Consider the following 8777-nt stretch of genomic DNA (forward strand, 5'->3'; position numbering starts at 1 on the left):
GCCAAGTGATGAGAAAAGCTCAATTGGTGAACTTTCCATTTCTAAGTAGCAACATTCCAGCAGCACCTGCATACGGGGTATATATCTCCCAATTGATACGATATTCCCGTGCTTGCGTTTCCTATCATGATTTTCTTGATAGAGGGTTACTACTCACAAGGAAGCTATTAAACCAAGAGTTCCAAATGGTGAAGTTGAAATCATCCCTTCGTAAATTTTACGGACGCCATCACGAGTTGGTTGACCGTTATGGAATAACCGTTTCACAAATGATATCGGATATGTTCCTTACGTCGTAACTACAATCCCCTTCCCTTTCATGAATGTGACCTACCGAATTAGACTATTTACCGGATTTGTAATCACATAAGCAACACGACGGGTGCCACATGTGGAGCAGGATCTGCTTACCCTTCCGGAGCACCTGAGATCACCCCTAGTTTTTGGTGGGGTTCGTGTTGTTTATTCTTTAGTTTTCTATGTTGTGTCATGTGTACTATTGTTTTTCTGTTTGTCTTTTTCATTTTTAGCCATGGCGTTGTCAGTTTGTTTTAGATTTATGAGTTTGACTGTCCCTTTGGTATCTTTTGTCCCTCTTTTGGTCCTTTGGGCCAGGTGAGCTAAAAATGTATTGCTGAGCATTTTTTTGTCAGTTTTCAGCTTCTCTATACTCATAATAAAGTTTTGTAAAAATCGTCATTTAAGGACAATAACTCATGTAAAGAGTTGACTGTAATTTCTTGCTTATATTGACAAATTGTCATCTATACTATCTATACTATTAAACGAGAAGACCTCATTTTGTGTGTCGCTTCTCTTCCTTCCACAATAAATTAATCATCATGCCTCTGTGTTCTTTAGGTAACATGCATAGTCGCATTTGTCATCCATTCTAATGATTATTCAGATTGAGTTATTTTGGGAGAAAAACGACAAAATAGGTGTCCGGATATTGTTTCCGTTATCAGACTGACCTTTAATTAGTCATAGATAAGACTTCCGGTTTTAAACACGCACAAGAACAACCAATCGTATGATAGATTACAAAAATGAAAAATAGATAAGCCAATCAGTCTCGTGATCGTATAATTGTAGTTTGCGTTGTGTTTTGAAGTAAGAAAAAGACGTCTATACAAATGGATGATTTAGTGCTGGAATACAATGACGTTAAGACATAGCAACCATGACGTTACACTATATGTAACGTCATGGTTGCTAACGCGTGTAGGCGGTCCAACGATTTACAGAAAAGAGCGACGATTTACAAAAAAGAACCGAAAAGGACCGAAAAGAACCGAGAAGAAGGGCATACGATACAGTTTTGATCCCGTATTTATAGTTTGATAAAAATTCCATATAGGCCTTTGTTTTGCCTGATTAAATCAAATAGGTAATTTGTATAAATGTTTTACATTGTTATAAATCAAATATGAGAATTTGATCAGAATCGATGAACATAAATTTGACAGCTAGTGCCCCTTTAATATATAAAGTTAACACAATGCATATATGTTACAGTGAATTTGTATAATCAGTGATTATGTAGAATTTTCAGGGATTATGTAGAATCACTGGCTAGTTGAGGGATTATATATGTAGGACTCTAAAGTGCGATTGGGACGCTAAAGTACGATGGTCACGCTAAAGTGCGATGGTCTACGCTAAAGTACGTGGTTTCATACGCTAATGTGCGATGGTCCGGGAAAATATAGACGTAAAAAGGTAGATCGATAATAACGTCGGTATAATAGAGATACATGTTTTCATGCGTTAACTATAAATTGTCTTCTAAAACATAAGTTCGTACTGTGTATTGTAGAAAAACATGCAAAAGGAGAAAGCTCGGCGAACATTGCATTTCTCTCGTATTTAAATTTAAGCTTATGTACATATTCCGACAATGAGCGAATTAGGAATTTTTAATTTTCTGACAAATGTAATAGGAGGTAGGTTGTAACATTAGAGTGAACGGCAATCTACACCAATTATTCAAATATTCAATACGCTCCGAATTTTTAAAAATTCATTTTACATGAAATATAATATTAGCAAAACATAAATTACCTTTATAGGAAATTATTACTTGGTCGGACTTGTTAATTTAGAAACAATTACTTCCGCCTACCGGTAAATTGTAAAGCCTTTCACATATGTTATACCTTAGCATAATATAGCATAATAGTTTTTGCAAAAAGACTTTTTAAACCTCAATGTTTTAATACTTCGAATCTTACCCTTTGGACTATCACACTTTAGCGTGATACACCATCGTACTTTAGCGAACAAACGAACAACGCACTTTAGCGTTAGACACCATCGTACTTTAGCGTAGACCATCGCACTTTAGCGTGACCATCGCACTTTAGAGTACCATCGCACTTTAGAGTCCTACATATATAATCACTAAAATTTTCAGGGATTATGTAGAATCACTAGAAAAAATGTTAGGGATTATACATAATAACTGAAATGAAGAAATAGTTTTATTTATAAAGAAAATGAATAAAAGCCAAATAATTTATTCTATAAAATCATATTAAAACATCAATATAAACATTAATTGTAACATGTTAAGAAAAATATATCAAAATGATAACCCCATTTAAAAAAATGTTAGGCACAATATATTAAAATGTTAAACGCAATATTTTAAAATAATATGTGTCACATCTGTTTCTATCACAATACCAACATCTAAAAAAAACTTTTCCTTCACATATCGAATATTTCGACACGCCTAAGAAAAATAAAGTGTCCAGTAAAACCATCTCAAGGTATCCCGAAAAAAGGGAATGAGCAACCTTGAACCTGTTCAAGCAAAATACCACGTTTTGTGTCCAGGCAATATTTTTTTTCAGACTTTTTGTGAACAATTGCCAATGATTATGTTTTTTGAGTTTCCCTTTTCTTTTTTCCCTGCAGACTTACTTGGAGAATATTATACCAAATACCAGCTTCCTCTAAATTTTGTTCTATTTATCAATCCTTAGTTCTGCCTGTTTTATCATTATGACATTTAGATGCGTAATTTCTCTCAGTTGAATTTTCTTGTTCATTTGACAAAAAACATAATAAAAAAACACCACAAAACAGATGTTCCATAATCTTCTGTACCACGAATAACAAGTTCTGTGGAATTACAAATAGCAACAAACAATACATGTAAAGTTATCGCTAAAAAGGGAATGTTGATTATTATTAATTTTGAAGTCTTCAACTTTATCTCAAAACCCTGTGTTTAAGATTATCCTCTGTGTTTAAAAGCAGAATTATTTCATCTGGCAAGGAATATGAAAGAAAATAAACAGCTGCGCCATGAGCGCATGATACGCCCGACGTCTTGTGTGGAAGTTTTATGCAATAATCATAAATAATTTCTGAGGAAGTTTTAAGCAATAACCATTTATTGTTTTTGAGACACGGTGGGACATGTGAAACCCCCCACCCTGTTTTTTTTTTATTACAAATATCACTAAAATAAAATTTTGAATCAAACTAAAAAGTATACAGATCTTTAAATTAGTATAACAAAGAAGTGTGTACAGTTTCAAGAAATAATCATAAATTGTTTTTGAGATACGGCGCGACATGTAAAAAAAACCCTCCCCTTTTTTTACAAAATACTCAATAACTCAAAAATGAAATTTTGAGTCATCACCAAAAAGTATACAGATCTTTAGATTAATATATCAAAGAAGTGTGTAAAGTTTTAAGCAATAATCATAAATCGTTTTTGAGATACGGCACGACATGTAAAAAAAACCCTCCCCCTTTTTTACAAAATACTCAATAACTCAAAAATGAAATTTTGAATCATCACCAAAAAGTATACAGATCTTTCGATTAATATAACAAAGAAGTGTGTAAAGTTTTAAGCAATAATCATAAATCGTTTTTGAGATACGGCACGACATGTAAAAAAAACCTCCCCTATTTTTACAAAATACTCAAAAACTCAAAAATGAAATTTTGAATCATCACCAAAAAGTATACAGATAAAAAGATTAATATAACTAAGAAGTGTGTAAAGTTTTAAGCAATAATCAAGAAAAGTTTTTGAGATACGGTGCGACATGTGAAAAAAAACACACCCCTGTTTTAGTTACAAAGTGTCGTAACTCAAAAGGTTTAAATCTTATTTTCACCAAAAAGTATACAGATCATTTGACCATCATAAGAAACAAATATATGAAGTTTCATAAATTTGGATAAGTCGTTCTCAAGTTACGGTGCGACATGTTTACGCCGGACAGACGGACAGACAGACAGACAGACAGACGGACGGACGGACACCGGACATTTGTATACCATAATGCGTCCCGTCAAAATCTTGACGGGCGTATAAAAATGATAATTTGTCTAAATTATTTATTTTTCCAACAAACAAATCCTTACATTATTGATAATCCCTTAAACTCATACTAGGGAATATGTAGAATAATTATTAAAAGAGGGACGAAAGATACCAAAGGAAAAATGAAAAAGACAAACAGAAAAACAATAGTACACATGACACAACATAGAAAACTAAAGAATAAACAACACGAACCCCACCAAAAACTAGGGGTGATCTCAGGTGCTCCGGAAGTGTAAGCAGATTCTGCTCCACATGCGGCACCCGTCGTGTTGCTTATGTGATAACAAATCCGGTAAATAGTCTAATTCGGTAGGTCACATTCAGAAAAGGGAAGGGGATTGTAGTTACGACGTAAGGAACATATCCGATATAATTTGTGATACATTTTTTTTTATTATTTAAATGTTCAGTGATTATGTAAAATCACTGGTCATATTCAGGGATTATATATAATTACTAATGATTTCAGTGATTCTATATATTCCCTGAAAAATCAAGGATTCTACATAATCCCTGATTATACAAATTCACTGTAACATATATACACGGATTTTTTATATTGTAAGAATTCTTCGTAATAGTGTAAATGAACGCATAATTCAAATTTTGATTGTACATTTTAAGGGATATGTGAACTTACACAAAAGAAACAATATAACTTGTATTTTAGTAATTTTTTTAATATATGAACATGTATGCTTAATTATCTTTTTTTTTTTAAATATGTATGCTTAATTATCATTTATTTTTCATCAAGGATTTACATCTTATCATTTAAATATTTTTCAATATAGATATAGACAGTAACAACTCGGACTTTGACTGGAACAACGGCAGAAACCAAGTGTCATTGTGGGAAGTTTGCAAGAACTTAAAAGGTTTGAAGATACACCAGGCAAGAACTAAGTGTGGATCTGGGAAGCAGCAAAGGGAACGCACAGTTAACACTGATGAGACGACGGAGGACCACAGCCAGGAAGCACACCACAGTGCTGAGGACCTCTTACCTAATGAAGCTACTCAGATCAACATTGAGGAGGAGCAATGGAATCAAAACCAGCAGAGACCATCGACACCTTCAGCAGACAGCAGGAAAGAAAAGATACAATGGCCACCAACAGATGATAGGAGATGGGAGATCTTTGATGAAGACCTAGACAAGATCTTGGAAAACACACTTACTGGAGACGTACAAAGAAAGATATCATCATTGTCAACTATTTTATATGCAGTAGGACAAGATCGATTTGGAGTTAGTAACACCAAAACCAGAGAAGGCACTCAGGGTAACATGAAACATAACAGACGTCAACAAGAAATACAAACACTCAGAACCGAAATAAATGATGTCACAAAGCAGTATAGAAGAGCAAATGAGATGGGAAAAGAAGGATTGAATGAGCTAAGATCAATACTGAGGGAAAGAAGAAACAATCTACAAAGAGCTGAAAGAATCAGAAAAGCAAGGAGAGAAAGAGGGAAGAAGAGAGCAATGTTTGTTGTCAACCCCTACAAGTTTACCAAAGCAACACTGGACGGAACTAAGGCGGGATCAGTAAAAAGCACGAAAGAGGAAGTGGAAAAACATCTATCAGAGACACACAGCGACGAAAGGCAGTGGGAACATCTAGGCAACTGCGATAGGATAGAAAATGTACCAGAACCAGAAATAGCAATGAACACTAAGGAACCATCATGGACAGAAGTGTCAGATGTAGTGAAGAAAGCCAGGTCTGTATCAACACCAGGACCAAATGGCATCCCGAACAAGGTATATAAGAAGTGCCCAAAAATTTTGAAACAACTGTGTAGGCTACTGAAAGTAGTTTGGAGTAAAGGGGACATACCATCATGTTGGCTGAAAGCAGAGGGGAGGGGTGGTTTCTTCCAAAAGAAGAAATCGGAGGACATCCCACAATTTCGGACAATTTCCCTCCTAAATGTAGAAGGAAAGATCTTTTTCTCTATTATGGCTAGAAGGATGACATCATATATGACAGATAACAACTATGTAGACACTTCAGTACAGAAGGGCGGAATACCAGGATTCTCAGGATGCATTGAACATACGAGCATCATTTCACAACTTATTCAAGAGGCAAAAGTGAACAAGAAAGATCTTACAGTAGTATGGCTAGATTTGGCCAATGCCTATGGTACTGTTCCTCACATGCTGATACAGCAGTCACTAGACCATTACCATATTCCCGACCACTTTAAGAAAGTGATAAGAAGTTATCTCAGTGGGATTGAGCTGCGATTTACAACAAGCACATTTACAAAAACATGGCAGAAACTACAAAAAGGAATAGTTACTAGATGTACCATCTCAGTTATCTTGTTTGTCATGGGAATGAATATGATTATTAAATCTGGAGAGAGAGAAACTAGAGGCCCGAACACATCAACTGACATCAGGCAACCACCAAATAGAGGGTTCATGGACGATTTAACCATCACTACAGATACCCATGTCCAGGCTAGATGGGTATTAAAGGCCTTGGGAGAGACAGTAACATGGGCAAGGATGTCTTTCAAGCCAAAGAAGTCTAGAGCTCTAATAATAAGAAAAGGGAAGAGAGCACACCAGATCGAACTGAAGGTGCAAGGAGAAGTAATTCCATTAATAATTGATAATCCCATCAAGTGCTTAGGGAAATGGTATGATGACTCTTTAAGTGACAAAAACAATATCAACAGAATTGAACAACAGGTTTCAGAGGGAATGAGGAACATCGACAAGACAGGTCTACCAGGGAAATTAAAGGCATGGATATACCAACATGGACTCCTGCCAAGGATATCATGGCCATTTATGCTGTACGAAATTACATTGACAACAGTTGAGAAGCTTGAAAGAACCATCAACAGACATCTTAGGAAATGGTTAGGTGTCCCTTCAAGTTTTACAACTGTAGGACTGTACAGTAGGACTGCAAAGTTGCAGCTACCATTTACATCTCTAGTGGAAGAATTCAAAGTTAGCAAATGTCGCCTTGTGATGACACTGAAAGAATCTAGAGATGACAAAGTAAGAACAGCAGGTGTCCAAGTAAGAACAGGACGAAAATGGTCAGCATCAAAAGCAGTTTCAGAGGCAGAGAGTAGATTGAGGCATAAAGATATCGTAGGAACAGTGGCAGTAGGACAACAGGGCCTTGGTACATCAAAAAGTTGCTACTGGAAGAACGCTAACACCCAAGAAAGACGAAGTCTTGTCCAAAGAGAGAATTGAGATAGAAGCTAGAGAAGAAGAAAACAGACAAGTAAAGACAGTAGAATTAGGGAGCCAAGGCGCTTGGTCGAGATGGGAATTGGAACAACAATTCCTTACATGGTCAGATATATGGCGATATCCGCAATACCAACTGCAGTTCCTTCTGAGATCAGTGTATGATGTGTTACCGACACCTTCAAATCTGCACAGGTGGAAACTTTCAGAAACACCAGACTGTCCCTTGTGCGGAAACAGAGGAACTCTACAACATGTTCTTTCAGGGTGCAGTATCGCTCTTACACAGGGGAGATATACATGGCGACACAACCAAGTACTCCGGGAACTCGCTGAAGTGATAGAGAAAAAGAGGAAAGATGCAAAACACATTAGAAACAACCTATCAAGATCCAGTTTGTGAAGGAGGGTGAAGTAGGCCAGAAAAGTAAAAAGAACATATCAGGAATGCTAAATAAGGCAAAGGATTGGCAGTTAGAAGTTGGTCTTGGAAAGAAGATCCAAGGCCACCCCTCAAATGAGCCTTAGTCATTTATACGAGATTCAAATCCTACCATTATTGGCATGTAAATAGGGCTCACAAAAGGAAAAGAACTGATGGATTGTCCTAGAAGCACATTAATGATTTTATTACATTAATAATGGTCTATAAGCAGTTTCATTTATTTCATGTTTAAAGCAGTGCAAATTTTTAATTTAATTTGACTTTTATCAAAAATGCATTGTAGCAAAGGGGAAGAATAATAATGTGGTATAAGGCCGGAAACACGAAAAATAATTGAATTTAACAGAAAGGAAACACATAACGGACTTTGGAAAATAAGGAGAGGGCTTTTGATACCTTATATGAAATTCTCCAGTCATAATATCTTTTACAAAAATTCATCCTACAACAGTTTAAAAGATGTACATGCCCGCGATTTCGCGGTTGTGTTCTAGTTTAAATAAAGGCAACAGTAATATACCGCTGTTACAACTCATAAATCCTTGGACAAAAAACAAAATCGGGGTAATAAACTAAAACTGAGGGAAACGCATTTAATATAAGAGGAGAACAACGACACAACATTAAAATGTAACACATACACACAGAAACAGACTAAGCATTAGATAAAATCCTATGAGAATAACAAATATAACATCAAAACCAAATACATGAAACTCTTATTCTATATCTATTAAAGTTTT

Source organism: Mytilus edulis, chromosome 6 (genome assembly GCF_963676685.1).
Source record: "Mytilus edulis chromosome 6, xbMytEdul2.2, whole genome shotgun sequence".
Classification (NCBI taxonomy): domain Eukaryota; kingdom Metazoa; phylum Mollusca; class Bivalvia; order Mytilida; family Mytilidae; genus Mytilus; species Mytilus edulis.